The 21,063-nt window shown below is 34.2% G+C and overlaps 1 non-coding gene across 1 annotated transcript; it reads left to right on the forward strand.

Moving 5' to 3' along the window:
- Positions 1–17,458: 17,458 nt before the first annotated feature.
- Positions 17,459–17,563, forward strand: LOC111757160 (U6 spliceosomal RNA). The gene has a single exon (XR_002791527.1). It is a non-coding gene; the product is annotated as a U6 spliceosomal RNA (small nuclear RNA).
- The last annotated feature ends 3,500 nt before the right edge of the window (positions 17,564–21,063 follow it).

A 21,063-nucleotide genomic window follows, 5' to 3' on the forward strand; every position in this document is an offset into this window, starting at 1 on the left:
TGAATTGAGATCATTTACATTCATGGTTATAACTGTTATATATTTGTTTATTGTTGACACATTATCTTTCTGCTGTTGCATCTTTATCTTTCCATTCTGTTTAATTGTCTGTTTTGCTTTGTGGTTTTTTCCTAATTGTATCTAAACTGTCTTTTCAGTATTCTTTGCAAGGTTGGCTTGGTTATCATGAAGTTCTTCAGCTGTTCTTTGTCATGGAAGTATCTTATATCTCCATTCAATATGAAGGACAGTTTTTCAGGGTACATCAGTCTAGGTTGGAAATCATTTTCCTTTAGGATCTGAAATACTTCACTCCAAGCTCTTCTTGACTGTATTGTTTGTGCTGAGAAGTCTGCTGTAATTCTGATAGGTTTTCCTTTATAGGTGACCTGTCTTTTCTCTCTAACAGCTTTTATTCTATTCTTATTTTGTATTTCTGGGATGGTGATTATTATATGTCTGGGTGGAATTTTATTTTGTTTATGGCTATTTGGAGTTCTATATGCTTCACTGATCCTGATGTCAGTTTCCATTCTCATGTTTGGGAAATTTTCAGCTATTACTTCTCTAAATATCCTCTTGATATACCTTTGTGTTGTCCCCTTCTTTTTCATTTATCCCGATCAATCTTATGTTGTGTTTCTTTGCATCATCTTGTAGCTGTTGAATTATTTCCTGATTTCTTGTTGTTATTTTTAAAAGATCTTTCCTTTGCTGGGCACTAGCTGCAACTTTGTCTTCGAGGTCTGACATTCTATCTTCACTTTCATTGAGGCGGTTTTGAAAACTTATTACATATATTCATGATAAAAACCCTTTGGAAACTCAAAATACACAGTGTCTACCTCAATCTTATAAAGGCTATCTATGACAAACTAACAGCAAACATTATACTAAATGGACAAAAACGGAAAGATTTCACTTTAAAATCAGGAAAAAACAAGGATGTCAACTATTACCACTCCTGTTCATTATAGTTCTAGAAACACTAGCCAGGACAATCAGACAAGATAGAGAAATAAAAGGAATAAAGACAGCAAAGGAAGAAGTTAAATTACCACTATTTGCAGATGATATGGTACTCTATATAGAAGAACCAAAAAACTCCATTAAAATACTACTAGAGGTAATAAACAAATTAAGCAGTGTAGCTGAATACAAAATCAGTGCTCAAAAATCAATAGCATTCCTGTACACAAACAAAAATCTCACCAAGAGAGAAATCATGAAAATATCACCCTTCAGAACAGTATCTAAAAAAAATTAAATACTTAGGAATCAACTTAACTAAGAATGTAAAAGAACTATATGCTGAAAATTATGTTACACTAAAAAAAGGAGATTGAAGAGGATATTAGAAAATGGAAGAATATCCCTTGCTGTTGGCTAAGAAGAACCATCACTGCAAAAATGGCCATACTCTCGAAACTGTTAAACAGATTTAACACATTCCCAATCAAAATACCATTAACATAACTCACAGATCTAGAGAAAACACTCCTAAAATTCATTAGGAAACAGAAAAAAAGCAAGAATAGCAAAGGCGATTATGGACAACAAAGCCAATGTGGGTGGCATCTCAATTCCTGACTTGAAACTATACTACAAAGACACAGCGATAAAATCAGCATGGTCCTGGCAAAGAAATAGACCTGAGCATCAATGGAACAGATTAGAAGATGCAAGCACAACTACAAGACACTCAGCCACCTGACATTTGATAAAGGGGCTAATCATGTTCACTGTAAGAAGGATAGCCTCTTTAATAAATGGTGTTGGGAAAATTGGCTCTCCATATGCCAAAGACTGAAACTAGATCCATGCCTATCACCATGCACAAAACTAACATCTAAATGGATCAAAGGCCTTATATTAAAATAGAAACACTAAATCTACTGGAAGACAAGGTAGGTAGAAATCTTGGAGATGCAGGGGTAGGCAGAGAATTCATGAACAAAATGCAAACTGCCTGAGTAACACTTCAAAGAATCAACAAATGGGATCACATATTACTGAAAATTTTTTTGCACTTCAAAAGAAATCACCAACAGAATGAAAAGAAAACTGACACAATGGGAAAGAATTTTAGGCAGCAACCTCTCAAAGAACTTATATCCAACAACATATAAAAAATTGAAAAATAGCAAGCTCCCCATATTGAAACACTCTCACTAATAGTGGGCATCTGAGATGAACACACTGTTCTCAGATGAAGATATACAAATGGCAAATAAATACATGAATAAATGTTCACCATCACTGGTCACTCAATAAATGCAAATTAAAACAGCACTGAGTTTTCATCTCACTCCAGAATCAAGGCTGCCATCAAGAAATCATCTGATAACAAATGTTGGTGAAGCTGTGGGCAAAAAGGAACAATGCTCTACTGTTGGGGGGATTGTAGACTGGTCCAACCATTTTAGAAGTCAGTATAGAGATTTATCAGAAGACTAGAATTGGAATTCCATTCAATCGAGATATTCCCCTCCTGGGTATTTTCCCAGAAAAATGGAAAATTTCATATCACAGTGATATATTTGCATCCACACTCATAGCAGCACAATAGATAGCTAAATCTTGGAAACAACCAAGATGCCCATCAACCACAGAGTGGATGAAAATGATGTGGTAATTTTATACAATGGAATATTATTCAGCTATAAAAATGATGATTTTGAGGACTTGATAGCAAACGAGACAACTTGAGACTATCTTCATTAGTGAAATAAATAGGAATCATATTTATAAATATCACATTGTGTCTCTAGTGTAAAGAGTAATAAGAAATGTGAGAGTAACATAACCCTAAATGTGTAATTGCTATTGTAAAATCAGGAGGAAAAGAAAGTGCTCTAAAGGATATAACTGAATGTATGTTTTAGTGTGTAGGAGTGATAACCATATTACTCAGTTTTTGTTGGATCATTCCTGTTTGCAGTGAGACCACTGTTCTAACAGTGAGACCATTGTTAGAACTGTCCACTTTGTATATTTTACTTTTGTAACTTGAACAACTATTTCTAAGAGGACAATATGTAATTTACCAACTAGTGACTCCTTATTTTCATTTTTTTGAAATTATGTATTATTTCGATCAATTTACTGTTTCATTTTTTTCTTTTTTCTCTTTAAATAAAAGAAAAGAAATTATAATGTATGAAACAGATTAAAGAGCTATCTGAAATTAAAAAGTTAATTGAAAGCCATCTTGAAAAAGACTGATGATAGGCTTTCATACCTTTTAGCATCACAGCTAGAAATCATGAAAGGAAAGATCTTTTACAAATATCAAGGAACCAGAAAATAACAATTCAGTGGCTGCAAGGTGATACAAATAAAATAATTTAAGAATGATGAGTATCTGTGAAAAAGCAGAAGCCAATACAAATCACATAAAAAGACTAGTTGTAGAAGTAATAGCAGAAAACTTCCCAAACATCGGAAAAGGGCTTGGAATACAGGTAATTGAGGCATATAGAGCTCCCACTAGCGATAACCAAAATAAATCTCCAACCAGATACATAATAATCAAGATCCTAGAAATGCAGCATAAGAACAGAATATTAAAAGCTGTTACAGAAAAGAGACAGATATCCTACAAAGTAAAGCCAATCGGAATCACAGCAGACTTATCAACACAAACCAACAAGTCAACAAAAGTCTGAAGTAAAGCATTTTAAACTCTGAAAGAGAACTTCCAACCCAGATTGATATACCCTGCAAAACTACCTTTCAAAATTGATCAAAAAATAAGATACTTGCATGACAAAGAACAACTGAAGGAATTCACGACTACCAAACCAACCCTACAGAGAATGCTAAAGAATATTCTAGAGAGAAATAAAGATGAACATGGTTCCAGAAACAGCAGCAGAGGAGGATCACCAAACAAGACAGGCAACTCAAAGGAGAAAAGTGGAGAGCCAATAATAGTATGATAGCATGACAGAGACAAACCAATGTATGCTGGTTGTGACCATTAATGTTGATGGCCTCAGTACAGTAATGAATAGAAACACAGGGAGAGTAGATCAAGAAACAAGATCCACTAATATACTGTATACAAGAAACACATTTAACTGGAAAGGAAATTCATAAACTGAAAATCAATTCAGAAAGAAAACAGTTGCTCCATATGGCAGGGAACCAAAAAAAAAAAAAAAAAAAAAAAAAACAAGCAAGAGTAACTTACCCATCAACCACAAAATGGATAAGAAAGATATGATATTTCCATGCAGTGGAAAGCTACTCAGCTAGAAAGTAGAATAATCTCGAGGCTCTTGCAGGTAAACAGACACAACTGGAGATCATGTTCATGGACAAAACAGTTTGAACTGATAAGCATGAACACTACCATAAGAAATAGGAGTTAATGGGATCCAAAAGAAAAATAGTTACTGTAAGAGTGATAGGAGAGAAAACACCTGGGAGAGAAAGGTGGTGACTATTGTTAATTTCTTATTTTCTTGTCTTGAATTCTTGTATTGTTTTCACAATTTTGTTAGGTTTTCCTTTGTTCTGCCTTGTTTCATTAGATTTTAAAGCATCAGATGGTAGGGGCAGCTACTTTGAATATAATGGGATATATTATGACAATCATGGTTTCCTCTTATATTGTTTTGAAGTCTTATAATGCTTTCACTCATTTGTTTCATTGGTTTTATTTCATTTTGTTTGATTTTATTATGTGTGATGGTATGAACAGCTATTTTGAAGAAAATGAGACATTATGGTAGCCATTGATGATTTGCTATCATTTTGTTTTGAAGTCCTATCATGCTTTTGTTCTTCTCTTTTGATTAGTTCTATCCTGTTGTGTTTAATTCATTATATGTGATGATATGAACAACTTTTTCAAGGAAAATAAGATATTTTAGTAGCCATTGTTCATTTCTTGTTATCTGGTTTTGAAGTCTTGTAATGCATTCATTCTTTGGAATGATTGTATAGTAGTTTGTTATGTTTGATATTATTGTGTGTAAAGGTATGGTCAACTATTTTGAAGAAAAAATATATTATGAAACTGTTGATGTTCTGTTGTCTTGGTGTGAAGTTCTGTGTTGCTCTTATTGTCTGTTGTGATTTGCTTTGTTTTGTTTGTTTTATTCTCTTTAAAATAAAAAATGCAAAAAATAAGAAGAAACCAAAACTATGCTGCACACAAAAAACACATTTGATTAAGGAAAAATTTACAGACTGAAATTCAAAGGATGGAAAACAATCATCCACATACAGGAACCTGGAAAAAAGCAGAAATAACTACTCTATTTGCAGACAAAATGGGTTTCAAATGAAGCCTGATTACAAGAGATAAAGGTAACTACTTCCTTGCAAAGGGAAAAATTGAAGAGAAACACACACACACACACACATATATATATCAGCACACCCAACTTTATAAAATGAATATTAAAGAAGCTAAAAATTCAAACACTAATATAGTTATATTGGGGATTTCAATAGCCCACTACTACAAATAGACTGATAAATTAGACAGTAAAATCAACAATGAAATATTAGAGCTGAACCAAAGTTTTGAAGAAAAGGGTGCAGTGGATGTCTACAACATTCCATTTTAAAACATCAGAATACACAGTTCTCTCAGCTGCACATGGGACTTTCTTCGCAACTGATGACATACTACCTCAATGAAGATGCTTAAGTAAATGCAAAGGAATTTAAACTGTCCCATGCATATTATCAGCCCATAGTGCAATGAAATTGGAAACCAATGTCAAAAGAAAAAACACTGCATCAACACACGTAAATTAAATAATGCCTTCCTGAACAACAAGTGGGTTACACATGAATTTGGTAAAAGAATTAGACAATGTCTACAGTTAAATGAAAATGCCAACGCAATATACAAAAACTTATGGGACAGGATAAAAGCAGTCCTAAGAGGAATAATTACACACATGAATGCCCATATCAGAAAAATAGAATAAGCTCATATAAACAATTTAATGTTGATTCTCACTCTTCTAGAAAAAAAAGAGCAAATCAAAGTCAAAGCTCATACAATGAAGAAAATTATAAAGATAAGAGAGAAATTAATGCAGTGGAAACTAAGAAAACAATACAAAGAATCAATAAATCAGAGAATTGGTTCTTTGCAAGATTAAACAAAATTGATAAACCTTTAAAGAATCTTATAAAGAAAAGAGAAAAAAAGACTGAAATACATGCAAGTAGGAATCAAAAATGTGAAATCACAATGAGTCTTGAAAAATCCAAAGATCACCTATACATGCTTTAAGAGTTTCGGTTTTAATAAGATGGAAAATGCAGAACAATAAACAGGTTCTTAGAAACATATGAACTACCAAAGCTGACTCACGAAGATATAAAAAATTTAATAGACCAATATCAGTTAATGAAACTGAAGATATAATTGAAAATCTATCAACTAATTTCCCAGGTCATGATGGATTCACTGCTAAATTCCAGAAGAAATTTAGGCAAGACCTAATAATCTTGCTTCTCAAAATGTTTAATGAAATAGGAACATCAGTAATATTCCCAAATTCTTTCCTGGAAACAAGTATTGCCCTTATACCAAAACCAGAGAAAGATCCAACTAAGAAAGAGAACCAAAGGCTAATCTCCCTAATGAGCATAGATGCAAAAATCCTCAGTAAGATACTGGCATACAGAATGAAGTAAATCATCAAGAAGTTTATGCACCATGACCAAATAGTATTTATCCCAGGGAGGCAAAGATGGCTCAACATATGTAAGTCAATAAATGTAATGCACGATATTAACAGAGTCAAGTACAAAACCATATGATCATCTCAATAGATGCATAAAACATATTTGTCAAAGGCTAACACCCATTTATGATAGTAAAAACTTGCAAAAAATTAGAATATATGGTATTTTCTCACTCTTATAAAAGCCATCTATGACAAACCAATAGTGAACAACATACTGAATGTACAAACACTGAAAGATTTCTCCAAGGGTAAGGGAATGGAAAAAGAAATAATCAAGTTGTATTATGTACAGATGGAAATTCCCTATGATGAATGTGATTATTATGTTTACATAAAATGTATCAGTAAAAATCAATTCTTTGAAAAAAAATTTAGTAGAAGCAAAGGCACCAAATTCATTTCTCTATGCAACTGAATATTTCCAAACTAGCAGTAAAAAATATTCTTCACCAGCAGTAATTTACATATTTACATAATACTTACTTAATGTAAGTGATTCAGAAAAAAATTCCAAGAATTTTCAAATAGAAATAATTAGCATTCATTGTAATTAGTGTGTTCCTTCCCAAAGCTAGACTACTTACTTTCCAGAAACCACTAATTCTCCCCCCAGAACTCCCAACTGGTATATACCCGCTAGAGATATGAGCTTAAAGATACACATGTGAGGGTTAAATTATATTTTTTAAAAACCCTTTAGGACTGAATCTCTTCTCCAGGGATAATTAAACAACAAACATATCCATCACAAAACAGGGCTTATTCAAATGCCTATTCTCCTCACTTAAGGGCTTCACCTCATGTCAATATAAAGTCTATCCCCATTAAAAAACCTCCAGACCATTCTAATCTATGAATTTCCTTCCTATGCATTATAACTAGGGTTTTGCATCATTCATTTCTCCAATTTTATACTCTGTCTTAGCATTAATATCTTTTACAGGCATATCTGGTCCATAAATCTTGATATGTGAGGGTGACAGAAGAACCTGGGGATGCTTGGCTTAGAGGAAATGTTTCAGGTGCACATTGAAAAAATATATTTTTAAATAAGTCAAATGGTTTATATAAATGAATATTTGATCTTTGTTGTTCCAGAAGGTAGTGTTTGGAAGAAGCACATTTTAAGGCTACATGAAAGGCTGTAAACATTTATTATGTATTTACTGTTTCATGCCTATAATGAACCCATGCCCACATCATTTAATTACAGAGCTGTCTAATGATATAAATGATTAACAATGAACTAATATATCACACAAAATAATCAAGTCTTGTCATCAGAAGTTGGAGGCAAGGATCCCTTACCAGATAGGGAATGAGTGTAGAAAATTCTGAATGTTTCATTTCAATACTGATGACATAAAGAGTGTGTTCCTTAAGGAACAAAACAGATTTGTCTTTAGAAAATACTCCTGTATACATACACATATACAAACCTTCTACTTTAAAGAAACTGACTTTTAAAATGTCAACTATGTTCAAATGGCATTGCTTCCACTTTCAAAGGAAAAAGATTATCATCTCAAAATAGATTCTACAGGATCCGGAAACAATCTCAAAGGAGTTCCAAAATCATTTTTTTTTTGTTGCTGTTGCTTGGGGGTGAGGGGTACCGGGCATTAAACCATACATGTTCACACTGAGCTACATTACCAGACCTTTTTTATTTTTAATTTTTAATTTGAGACAGGATATTTCTAAATTACTAAGTTGTCCAGGGTGTGCTCAAACTTGCAATCCTTGGGCCTTAGCCTCTCAGAGTGCTAGGATTACAAGTGAATGCAATCATGCCTAACTCCAAAAACACTCAAGTAGTGAAAGTGTTGTGAGAATAATATATATTTCTTAAAATGACCAATTTGGAAAAGGAAAATATACATGTTATTATGTAACTTATTATGTAACTACTGATTTTTTAAAAGGAAGTATATAATCATAGCCCATATACATCATTTTTCCCCCTCAATTACAAGTGCCTTTTGTCAAGCACATTTTTAAAGTGATACAGTGAAATCTGTTAACACTCTCTTCATACTCTTAAAGGTTATTCATATAGCTGGGTATTTAGCTCAGTGGCATAAAGAACCTGCCTGGCAAGTGAAAGGTCATAAGTTCAATACACTGCACCAAAATATTCTTTGGGCCAGAAACTTAGCCCAGCAGCTTAAGCACTTGCCTGACAACCCCCTAAGTTATGAGTTCAGTCCCTGGTGCCCCCCAAAATTTATTCATGCCCACTTAAAGCTATTAGTTACATAATAACATAATATTACATAATAATAATACAATTTGAAATTAAATTTTGAGTGCATACTATGTGTCAGACACATTTTAAGATATTTATTCATCGTACTGACCTTATCAAATGGCTCTTCAGTCAATCAAAATGGCCAGTAACTTAAAGGTTTAACTGATTTCATCCAATTATATTGATCAGTTCTAATGGTGAATTATCTTTTGTCTTATAATCACTAATAAATATATTATGTCTCTTGTGGGCTCTGCTTACTTACCAAATTTCTCTGCATGTCATAGACAAAACCATTCCTACTGAATAGCATAGAAAAGTTATAGTTATTCTCCTATGCTTCATTTTCCCCTTATGGTTACAATGTGTTCTTATCAGTTTTCATAAAATATTACCTTTAGTAAAACTACTAGCTGGTACAGAGAATTAAGCCAAATGACTTACTCTTTCAATGATAAGCAAATCAAATTCAAATTAACTGACAAAGAAGGCAGATGCTTAAATATAAATAGCGTAGAAGTTTAAAATAAAGGTATCAGTAGTGCCACACTCACTCTGGAGGCTTAGGGATCAACCCATTCCTTGTAACTTCTGATTGTTACTGACTTTCATTAGCTAGTGAGTGCACCTCTCTGTTCCCATCTGCAACTTGCCTGCTCCTCTGTTTGTCTCTTTTCCTATCTTCCTGTGTTATTTTCTTTTGTTTCTAACTCATAAGGACACATATCGGGCATTTAAGGCCTGCCAGGATAATACAGGATGCTTTCCTTATTTTGAGGTCCTTAATTTAATAATATCTGCAAAGACCATACTTTCACATAAGGTAACATCCACAGATCCCAGGGATTAGGATGAAACAGATCTTTTTGAGGTCATTCCCCTCACTACAATATTAAGTATTGAAAGCATACTGACACTTTTTAACATCTATAAAGTTCAAACCACTTGGGAAATTAATGAGAAACTCTAGGAAAAACTTGAACAGTAAGTGATAACAGTAATTCTTAGTATGCGTACAAAAATGGGCAATTATTATTTAAATGAACAAATAGGCATACTATATTCTAGATGTTTCTGTTCCTCCAATATTTCTATTTGAGCTGAGCACAGTGGCACACTGCTGAGATTCCAGCACTTGGGAAGCTGAGATAGGCAAATCATTGCAAGTTCAAGACCAGCCTGGGCTACAAAGTGAGTCCAATGCTAGCCTGAACAGCATAGTGAGACCCCTTCTCAAAAACAAAAAGAATTTTATATTTTGAATACTAATCCATAATGTAATGGTATTTGAAGATGTGGCCTTCACGGTGTGATTAGATCATGTCAGTGGAATCTTCATAAGTAATATAGCTTCCATATAAAGGAGGCCTCAGAAGGTTGCCTTGTCACTTCTGCCATGTAAGGTAAAAGCTAGATGATGCCAACTATGAAAAAGCAATAAAATAGGCCTTCAATAAATACTAAATCTGTCGGGGCTTTGAATTTGGAATTTCTAGTATAAATATCTGTGAAAAATAAACTTCTGTTATTTGTAAGTCACCCAGTCTGTGATTTGTTTATAGTGGCCCACACTAATACAGTGCACAAATTCTGTGTCTTCAGTCAGATTTGCCTACAAAATGTTACAATTTATAATGGTTACGAGGTTTAAAATGGTAAGTATAAGACTATAAAATTATGGACTTTCAATGACATTATCTTGAGAGTGAAAGATACCAGATATAGGTATAGAAAACAATGAAACCAGGATATTTTTGCTCTAAAGATTTCCTTACTACATGTGACAATCTCATTTGGGATGAAAATGGGGTATCTTCATTCTACTTTGGTGACGATGATTTATTAACCCAAGATTCTCAGAGTAACACTTCCATTCTACAGTTCTAATAAATATAGGCATTCATTTACTCTTTGGATACTCAGGAAACACAGGAGTGTGCCAGATGGTGTAGAAGAGTAGTCATATATCTGTGACCCATATCATTAAGATTTTTCAAGTAGAATGAAGGCACCTGCAGTTTTAAGGGAGTCCATTCTCAGACTTTCTAATTCCATATGTACTCTTTCCTAAATCTGATCTGCCTGAAAAAGCATCTGATGTTAAAGGCTCTTCTTGTTGTATAGTCTTTCTATTTCTTTGCTATATTTCTCACTTGTTTTGAATCCTTAAACATGTGCAAAATCTCAGAGTCTAAAATCTTTAAGGTACTCAATGAAGGAACAATTCCAAATAGTTGGGTAGGGTTTGAGAAAGTCAACCACTCAGTACATTTGCAAACCAAAATGCTTCTAATATTTTACTTTTAATTGTGGAAGATAAGTTAGTTTGTAAACCATGAATACTTCTTAATAGTAAATCATTGTGATATGTGGCAAATAACTTGAAAGAAGTTCAAATTTTACAATACTAATAACAAAACTTCAATTACAATCCTATTTCTATGAGAAAAATTCCAAATAATTTTTATCTTCAAATCACAGAAACAAGAATAAAATCGATGATAAACCTGTGATATCTTTATAATGAATACTGATCCATAGATATATTAGTTCATTGAAAAAAAACCTCCTAACCACTTCACTGATATGCATTTGCTATAAAGCAACTTAGAATTTTAATAAAGACTCAATCTAGAACTTTTAACCTTTAGAAATTTGGAACTTGTGAAAATAAAGAAAATTTTAGAAATAATTCAGAGTATTATAATACTTTGGAAATTAGAAGGGGCATAGAAGTATGGGCAATCAAGAACAGCATCACTTCCATTACCAAAGAAAGCATCATGGAAATATAGACCATTTTTCAATATAATTTAGTCAGTATTTAAGTGTTCAAAATTTACCATCTATTACGTGAAGATGCTATTATTTAGAATCATGTGAGGTTTGAAAATTAATAAAACAAACCTCTGTCTTCTTGTGATATATAATTTGGCTAATGAAGACAGGAATGGGAAGGATTTCAATAGGCAGAGATGAAATGTGGGTGATTTATAGGTGGAGACAAGAAAATGGGCTGTAGAAAACATGCAGAAAAGGGCCAGGAGATGGTCAGTAAAGAGCAGTCATCCAAATGCAAAACACCTAACTTTTTAAAAAGAGTCTAATAAATACAAATTTCGAATGGAAGCACAAAGTTCCTAGCTATCTGAAGTACAGTGGATGAAGTACTGCGAAAAATAAGTTCAAGCTACAAAATTTTATTAAGAAATTTGTATTGAATCAACCAAAATTAGGTAAGAACAAAAAATTTAAAAGTTATTTTAACATAAATAAAACCTCGTCTATCACCATGCACTAAACAAAAGTCAGAACCGAACAAATATCTAAATATTAAAACAGAAATATTAAATCTGCTGGAAGAAAAAGTAGGTAGATATATTGAAGACATGGGTGTAGGCAGTTTATGAGCAAAATGCAAACTGCATGAGAAATACCTCAAAGAATAAAAACTGAGAACTCATCTTAATAAAAAGCTTTTGCACCTCAAAGAAATCACCAACAGAGTGAGAACAAAATGCACAGAGTGGGAAAAAATTCAGCCAATTGTTCCTCAGATGAAGAATTGAAAAATCAGATACTCTCCCCAGCCAGATACAAGGCTCTAGCCCTGCCACACCCCAGGGAACACACTGCCTAGCTGCTTGGGTTCCAGAGGTTCTGAACTCCACACAGCCAGGCAAATGGCCCCAGAACCACATTATGGGGATGCATCTATACTAGTTGCATGGAGTATCTGAGCTCTTCTCAGTTCAGCAACCCAGCACAATCCATCTGGGGAACATTCAGGCAGCCTCACAGGTCACAGAGGAACCAAGCTCATCCAAGACCATACACCCAGAGTCACATATAAGGAAGTGACCAGCTGAGCCAACAGGCCTTGTAGAATTTGACCTCTGCCCATCAGAGCACAGATCTCCAGCTCCATAGTTCAGTGGTGCAGCTCAGCTAGCCACATGGTGGGTCCCAGAGGTTTTAAACTCCTCTCAGCCAGATGCAAGGAAACTGCAGTGGAACATTTTGGAACTATGCTCTCCCTAACTACTTGGGTCCTGAAGGTTTTGAACTCTACCCAGCTAGGTGCTAGGAATAGTGATAAACACTAGGGGTGGGTCCCTGCTAGTCAACTGGGTCACAGTTTCTGAACTCCACTCAGACAGATCCCAGGCCCCAGCAACACACTCTGCAGGTGTACCCCTGCTAGTCCCTCTGAGCTCTGCCTAACCCACATCCTAGAGCAACCTAGTGCAGTACATCAGGAGAATGCCCAGGTAGCCTCACAGGCTAAAGAGCACATGTCTCCAGGGCCATAGATCAACGCTGTGCCCCAACTAGTCACAGGGGCTTTAGAGGACTGAAGCCTTGCCCAGTGCAGCATTCCAGTGTAATTGATCAGGAGGGTGCCTGGCCAGACACATGGGTCCCAGAGGAAAATGACAAAATGAAAGTGTGATGTGCAGTCTCAGTCCTCCAGCCCACCAAGAAAAAACCCAAGATGCTGAAATGCAAGGCACAGGAAATCACACAACTAAACTTTCTGAAATAATAGCAACTGAAGCAAAGAAACAACCCAATGAAGCAATAGAGGAAATCGGATCACAAATAATCTCTCGAGTAAAAAATGAAATGACAAATATCATGAAATAAATGTGTGTATCTAACCAAGATCTACATAAAACAGAGGAACATAACAAAATGATGGAAGTCAATGGACAGTATAAGATAGAATTAGAATGCATGGAACAGATTCAAAGGGATATTCAGTATCTTAGTTACTTTTTACTCGTTGCTAAGACAAAATACCTGAAGCCCAGGTTGGGAAAGGTTTATTTCTTACAGTTTTTGGAGGTTTAGTTCACACTCAGTTGGCTCCAAGGCAGTAATGTAGCTGGATACAAAGTCAACACTCAGAAATCAACAGTATTCCTCTACACAAACAACAACAACAAAAAACTCACTAAGAGAGAAATAAGGGAAACCACATGCTTCACAATAGCATCCAAAACATGAAATACTTAGGAATTAATCTAACAAAGGAAGTAAAAGATCTATACAGTGAAAAATTACATTACTCTGAAACAAGAAATCAAATAGGATTTCACAAAATTGCAAGACATTCCCTGTTCGTGGGTAGGAAGAATAAACATTGTGAAAATAGCCATTCTCCCAAAATTGTTATACAGATGTAATACAATTTCAATCAAAATATCATTAACAGATCTCACAGATCTAGAGAAACCTTCCCTAAAATTCAACTGGATCCCTAAGAGTCCTAGAACACCAAAGGCAATTCTGGGCCACAAAGGCAAGACAGGAGGCATCATAATCCTTAACTTCAAGTTATACTTCAAAGCTACTGTGATAAAATCAGCACGGTACTGGAATAAAAGCAGACCTCAGGATCAATGGAATAGATTAGAAGATACAGCCTTAATTACAAGCAAACTCAGCCACCTTATCTTTGACAAAGGTGCCAAATATGTTCCCTGAAAGAAAGATAGCCTCTTTAATAAGTGGTGCTGGAAAAACTGGCTCTCCATATGGTGAAAATTAAAACTAGATCCAAGTCTACCACCATGCACTAAACTAAAGTCAAAATGTGTCTGAGATCTAAATATTAAAACAGAAACACTAAATCTGCTGGAACACAAAGTAGGTAGAAATTTCTCTGGCCTAAGAGGAGACAAGAGAGTTCATGAACAAAAATCAAACTTCAAGGGAAATACTTCCCAGAATCAACAACTGGGTTCTCACCTTATTAAAAAGTTTTTACATGTCAAAAGAAATCTTGAACAGAGTGAAAAGAAAAGTCACAACTAGGGAAATTATCTTAGCCAACTCTCCCTCAAAGTAAAGGACTTCTATCTAAAACATATAAAGAATTTTTTAAAAATCAGGGAAACAGAATTCAAGGATCCAGTCCAAAAATGAGCCACTGAGATAAATACACACTTCTCAGATAAAAAATATAAGTGACATATAAATATATGTAAAAATGTCCAACATCAAAAGTCACTCAGGAAATGCAAATTAAACCAACACTAAGACTCCATCTCACCCCAGAAAAAATGGTCAAGATCAATAACAAATTCTGGAGGGGCTGTTAAGAAAAAGGAACTCTTGTCCACTGTTGGTGGGAGGGTAAGCTGGTGAAACCACTGTGGAAATCAGTATGGAGTTTCTTCAAAAAGCTAAGATTAGAGATTCCATTTGATTCAGCTATTCCACTTCTGGGCAGACTTCCAGAAGAATTGAAAACATCATACCTCAGTGATATGCAATGATGTAAGATAAACTACCATTCCAAAATTTACAAACAGGGAAATACAAAGCATTGGAACCAAAGCAAATCCAAAATCTAGCAGAGTAAATATTAAGTCCAGGAGTTTCATGATCAGTGTCTGAAGAAATCTTGTTGCAAGCTCCAAACAGCTTGGACTCCACTCTCACAGCACTTCCAGGGATTTCATCTTCAGCATCTTCTCTCTTATGCCCCCTCTGTTCAATCTTTGCAGCTTGCCTTGAATGATCCACATTCTTGGCTTTTCCAAACTTCTGAGGTCTTCACTGCATCTTTGACTTATCACTCGCAGATTTACACAATGCCTTCTCAGGGTCACACTGCCTGGCCTGTCATACCTTCTCAAATCCAGGTGGAAGCTGCCTTAACCTCAGAACTCATGCATTTCCATGCATCTAAAACCAGTGCCATGTAGATGCCACTGAGGTCTCCTGTCACCTGGAAAAGTAGTCAGACTTTCCTCTCTTGGGTGTAGAGGTCAAGTTCCTAGATCGCTGAGCTCTCTGAACCTGATCATGAGGAATAGCTTCTCTAAGTCACCAGCATTCTGGTTTCTGGTGTGGCCATCACCCTTATGGAACCTTCTGTGGCCTCTGTCACTACTCTGGAACCTGGTACTCTGTGGCTTTCTCTTCTGAGCAAAATCTTTCACTTTTTTAGTCTTGAGGCTTCAATGGGTGGAGACTAGCTGCTTCCTGGGATGGCCCCAGGACATGCTTTTCATTTCTCTGTTCCTTTTCAGCAATCGAGGTCTCAGATCTAGCTGTACAGTTCATGGTTTTCTGGTCAAACTCACATGGTTTTCTGGTCAAACTCAAAAAGCCTATTGGGCTTTTTGCTCTTGATTCACAAAATAAATCTGACTAAAACCTCCCAATAATAGCTATGCCAAACCCTCAACATTTAACTACCTTGAAATTTCTTCTTCCAAATTACTCAGTCTATTGCCCTTAATCTCAGTATCAGGCAGTCAATGGGCACAGGAAAAATGAAGAAAAATTTTCTACCAAGCCATAATATATATCTTATGGAGTCCAACAACCAATGCAATCCTTCTTCACAGCAGAAATCTCCCAAGCATGGTCTTTACTGGCAGGCTTTCCATTAGCCTTCTGGTCTCCTGAACTCTGGCCAGAATATCCCCTACAGGACAGCCTAAGCTATTTCACTGCCACTCTTTTAGGTGACAATTCCAAACTTTCCTAATCTCTTCCCACAAGTCATTTACCAAGCCTCTTGAAAAACATGGTCAGGTATAATCACAGCCACAACCCCAATCCTCTGGTAACAAATTTTGTCTTGGTTACTTTTCTCTCATTGTTGAGAGAAAATACTTGCACCCAACATGAAGGAAGGAAGGAATCTCATAGATTTTTAGAGATTTCAGCCCATACTCAGAGTGATCCTTTTATGAGACTGAAAAGATGACACCTGAATGAAACACATGAGCATCACATGGATCTTGAACTGAAGATGAAAAGTATAGTATCAGTGCTAAATTTTCAGAATTTGATCATCATTTTCTGATTGATTTAATTTTCTTATTCAGATGAAATACATAAAAGTACTTAAAGTAACAGGGTATGAAATACACAATACATTCTCACATATCTCAGGAAAAATATGAGAAATAAAACATGATAAAGGAAATGGGACAAAATATTAGCAATAGTGAATCTGTGTGAAGGATAAATGTATGTTCAGTGTATTTTTGGTATTTTCTGTAAACTTAAAATTATTTCTAATAAAAAGTTTTAAAATGGTCCTACTAAAACAACTAATCCTATCTCTCCACCAATATCAAGAAATCCAAGTTCTGATAAAATTCATCTATGACAAATCAACATCCATCATCTTATTCAATGGAGAGAAGTGGAAGCTTTCCTCCTAAAATCAGGGAAAAGATAAGGATGCCTATTATCACCTATTTTGTTCCCTATGGATCTCAAAATATTCACTAGAGCAAGCAAGTAAGAAAAAATAAAGAGGTTGTGAATAAGTAACAAAATAAAGAAGTGAATGTAACATTATTTGCAGATGACAGGATCCTTTGTGTAGACAATCCAAAGAACTATACCAAAATTCACCTGCAATTAATAACCAAATTAAGTAATGTAGCAACATGCATTATCAACATTTAAAAATTAATAGCTTTTCTATGCACTAATAATAAACACTGTGAGAGTTCTCACTTTAGCAGCACATATACTAAAATTGAAATGATACAGAGAACATTAACATGGCTCCTGCACAAAGATGACACAAATTTTTGAAGTGTTCCATAAACACTGTGAGAAAAATTAAGGAAATAACACCTTTCAAACAACATCAAGTAAAATGACCTAAATAAGACTCATCCTAATCAATGAAGTGAAAGACCTCTACAATAAAAACTACAATATTATTAAAAAGAAGATCAGAAAGGGTATCAGAAAATGAAAATCATGCCTTGCTCTTAGATGGGCACAACAATAGGCAAAATCGTTATATTTCCAAAACTGTTACACAGATTTAATGCAGTTTCAATCAAAATATCAGTGGCATTATTCACAGAACTCAAGAATACAATCCTAAAACTTATGCGGAATTAAAAGAAACCTACAACACCACACGCAATTCTGGTCAATAAAAGCAAAACAAGAGGCATCAAAACCTGGAATACCAATTTATACTACAAAGCTGCCGTAATTTAAAAAGCATGGAACTGGTTTGAAAAAATTATAGATCTATGGAACAGAATAAAGGATGGAGAAACAACACCAAGCACACAAAACTACCATATCTTTGATGAAGGAGTCCAATACTTTTGCTGGAGGAAAGATATTCTCTTTAACAGATGGTACTAGGAAAACTGAATTTCCACGTTCTGAAGATTGGACTTAGACCTATTATGTCTCCCCATGCAGGAAACTAAGTTCAACATGGATCAAAGATCTAAATATTAAAACAGTGTGTTACATAGAAGACCATATTAATATTTTTGATTGGATTACTGAACACAACTGTTTGCAGTCTCACTGTTTGAATGTTCGCTTTGTGTGCTTTGATCCTGTGACCTGAAACACTGTTTCTAAAATGATAGCGAGTAATCTATTAACTGGTGATAGCTTACTGTTTTTTTTTTTTTTGTAGTTCTGAATTACTTGTACCCTTACACTGTTTTGTTTTGTTCTGCTTTTTTTCTCTTTTTCCTTTTAAATAAAAAAACACAGAAACAATCAATTGAAAGATAAATTAGGTAAAACTCTGGAAGAAATGGCTATAGGCAAAGACTTTCTTAACAGAACTCCAATTGCACAAGAAGTAAATCCAAAAATCAACAAATAGGATAACATCAAATTAAAAAGCTTCTGTACAGCAAAGAAAACCACCATCAGAGTGACAAGATAACCTACAGAATGGGTGAAATTTTTTTCAGTTATTCTTCAAATGACTAATATCTGGAATATACAAAGAAATGGGATATAGTATTGTAATTATGGTTTCCTATTATCTTGCTTTGAAGTCCTATAATGCTTTCCGTCTTTTGTTTTGATTGGTTTTATTCTGTTTCGTTTGATTTTATTATTTGTGATGATATCGACAGCTATTTTGAAGAAAACAGGACATTAGGGTAACTGTTGTCGATTTTCTATCATCTTGTTTTGAAGTCACATAATGCTTTCAATGCTTTTCAATGTTTCTTTTTGATTGGTTTTATTCTGTTTTGTTACATTTGATTTTCTTATGTGTGATAGTATGGGTATCTATTTTGAAGAAAACAAGAGACATTATGGTAGCCACTGTTCATTTCCTATTATCTTGTTTAGAAATCCTGTAATGCTTTCATTCTTTTATTTATATTGGTTTTAGTCTGTTTTGTTTTGTTCGATTTTATTACGTGTGAAGGTATGGACAGCTATTTTCAAGAAAACAAGAGACATTGTTTCATTTGATTTTATTGTGTGTTGATTTTATTGTGTATGACGGGATGGACAGATATTTTGAAGAAAATCAGAAACATTATTGTAGCCATTGTTCATTTCCTGTTGTCTTCTTTTGAAGTCCTGTATCACTTGCGTTGTTCTCTTCTGATTTGCTTTATTCTGTTTTGCTTTGTTTTATTTTGTTTTAAAATAAAAAGAGAAAAAAATAAACCATTTCCCTATCTTCAGAGAGGCTTTGTACATGATGAAACTTCATGGATGTATAAAAATGCATCAACCTCACAGTTTCAGGAATTATGTAGGACATGCATACCAGGAAGAGAGAAATCTTGGAGCACATCTTTAATATTGCTGCCATAGGACATGCTATTCTTCCTTTAAAACTGTCTTGAGTGGTTGATTATCCATCCAGATTGAAAGCTTCTAAACTGATGTGCCATGAATTGATAACAAAAATAAGACTAAATATTGATTACTTCAACTTTGGAAAGATGAATGAGAGTTAAGGATCACATGCAGTCTTTGACATAAACTATGACCTGCCATGGTCCATACCTCAAAAAACAGTGCGAATACAGGTATTGTCACGTGTCCTTGCCATGTATAACATCAGAAATATAACTTCAGTAGTTTTAAAAAATCAAGAAAAGCTCTTTGGACCAATATGAATTATGCTAATAATTTAAGTCTGGTGTCTACCTATTCTAGGCAAAATCACTGATATATGAAATGGTGCTGTGAATGTGCACCATTCACAGCATTTTGTTATTTTTGTTATCATCTTGTTTTGAAGTCACATAATGCTTTCAATGCTTTTCAATGTTTCTTTTTGATTGGTTTTATTCCTTTTAAAAGGAAATGTTAAATGCATTTAACATAAAGACATATTGCCCAAGATCTGTGAATAGGATACACACTATACTTCACTTAAAGTAGAATAGACATTCCCCTACATGATCTAATAAAAATGCAGAAACTGTAATTGTACATCTAAATTAATGAGCACATACAATATAATGAAATTGCCATAAGAGTGACATAAATGGAAAGGAAAAACATATAATGTTTTTGTCATTTTTAAATCTTTTATGTTTAACAAATACAAAAACATGAAAGTTATATATTTTAATGTGGTACCATGTAATGTTTGCTACATGTACGTATTGTATAATATTTAAATCATGTTAAATATATTTGTTTCCTAAAACATGCATTTATGTCCTTGTGCTAAATGTTTTAAATTCCTTTCTTCTAGCGTTTTCAAATGTATAGTACATAAACATTTCCTATGATCAACCTAATATGCATTGGTACCATGGAATTTCTTACTCTAACTGTATCTTAATACCAACAGATCAGCATTTTCCAATTGTGCCCTCTCCCCAATTGTCTCCAGCCTCTCATAACTAGCATTTTACTCTCAATTTCTATGAGATCAACTTAGATTCCACATATGAGTGACAAAATGAACCATTCGTCTTTCTATGCCTGACATTTCACTTAACATAGTTATCTCGAGTTTCGTACATGTTATAACAATGACAGGATTTCATTGTTTTTATGTCTGAATAAAATTCCATGTTGCATATGTACTGCATTTTGTCTCTCAATTATTTGAAAGACTCAGGTTGTTTCCTTTTCTTGGTTATTGTGCTTAGTACAACAATTAGTATGAGAGTATAGATATCTCTTTGACATACTGATTCCATTTCCTTTGGATATATACCCACCAGTGAAATTGCTATATTATATGATAATTCTATTTTTTAAATTTCTATCAATTTTCATATTTTTTTCCACAATGGATATAGTACTTTATATTCCTTTTCTGTATATCTTTACCAACATTTGCTATTTTCAGTC

This window comes from Cavia porcellus, unplaced genomic scaffold, assembly GCF_034190915.1.
Source record: "Cavia porcellus strain 051 isolate PalLab524CR breed Dunkin Hartley unplaced genomic scaffold, mCavPor4.1 scaffold_3, whole genome shotgun sequence".
NCBI classification, from domain to species: domain Eukaryota; kingdom Metazoa; phylum Chordata; class Mammalia; order Rodentia; family Caviidae; genus Cavia; species Cavia porcellus.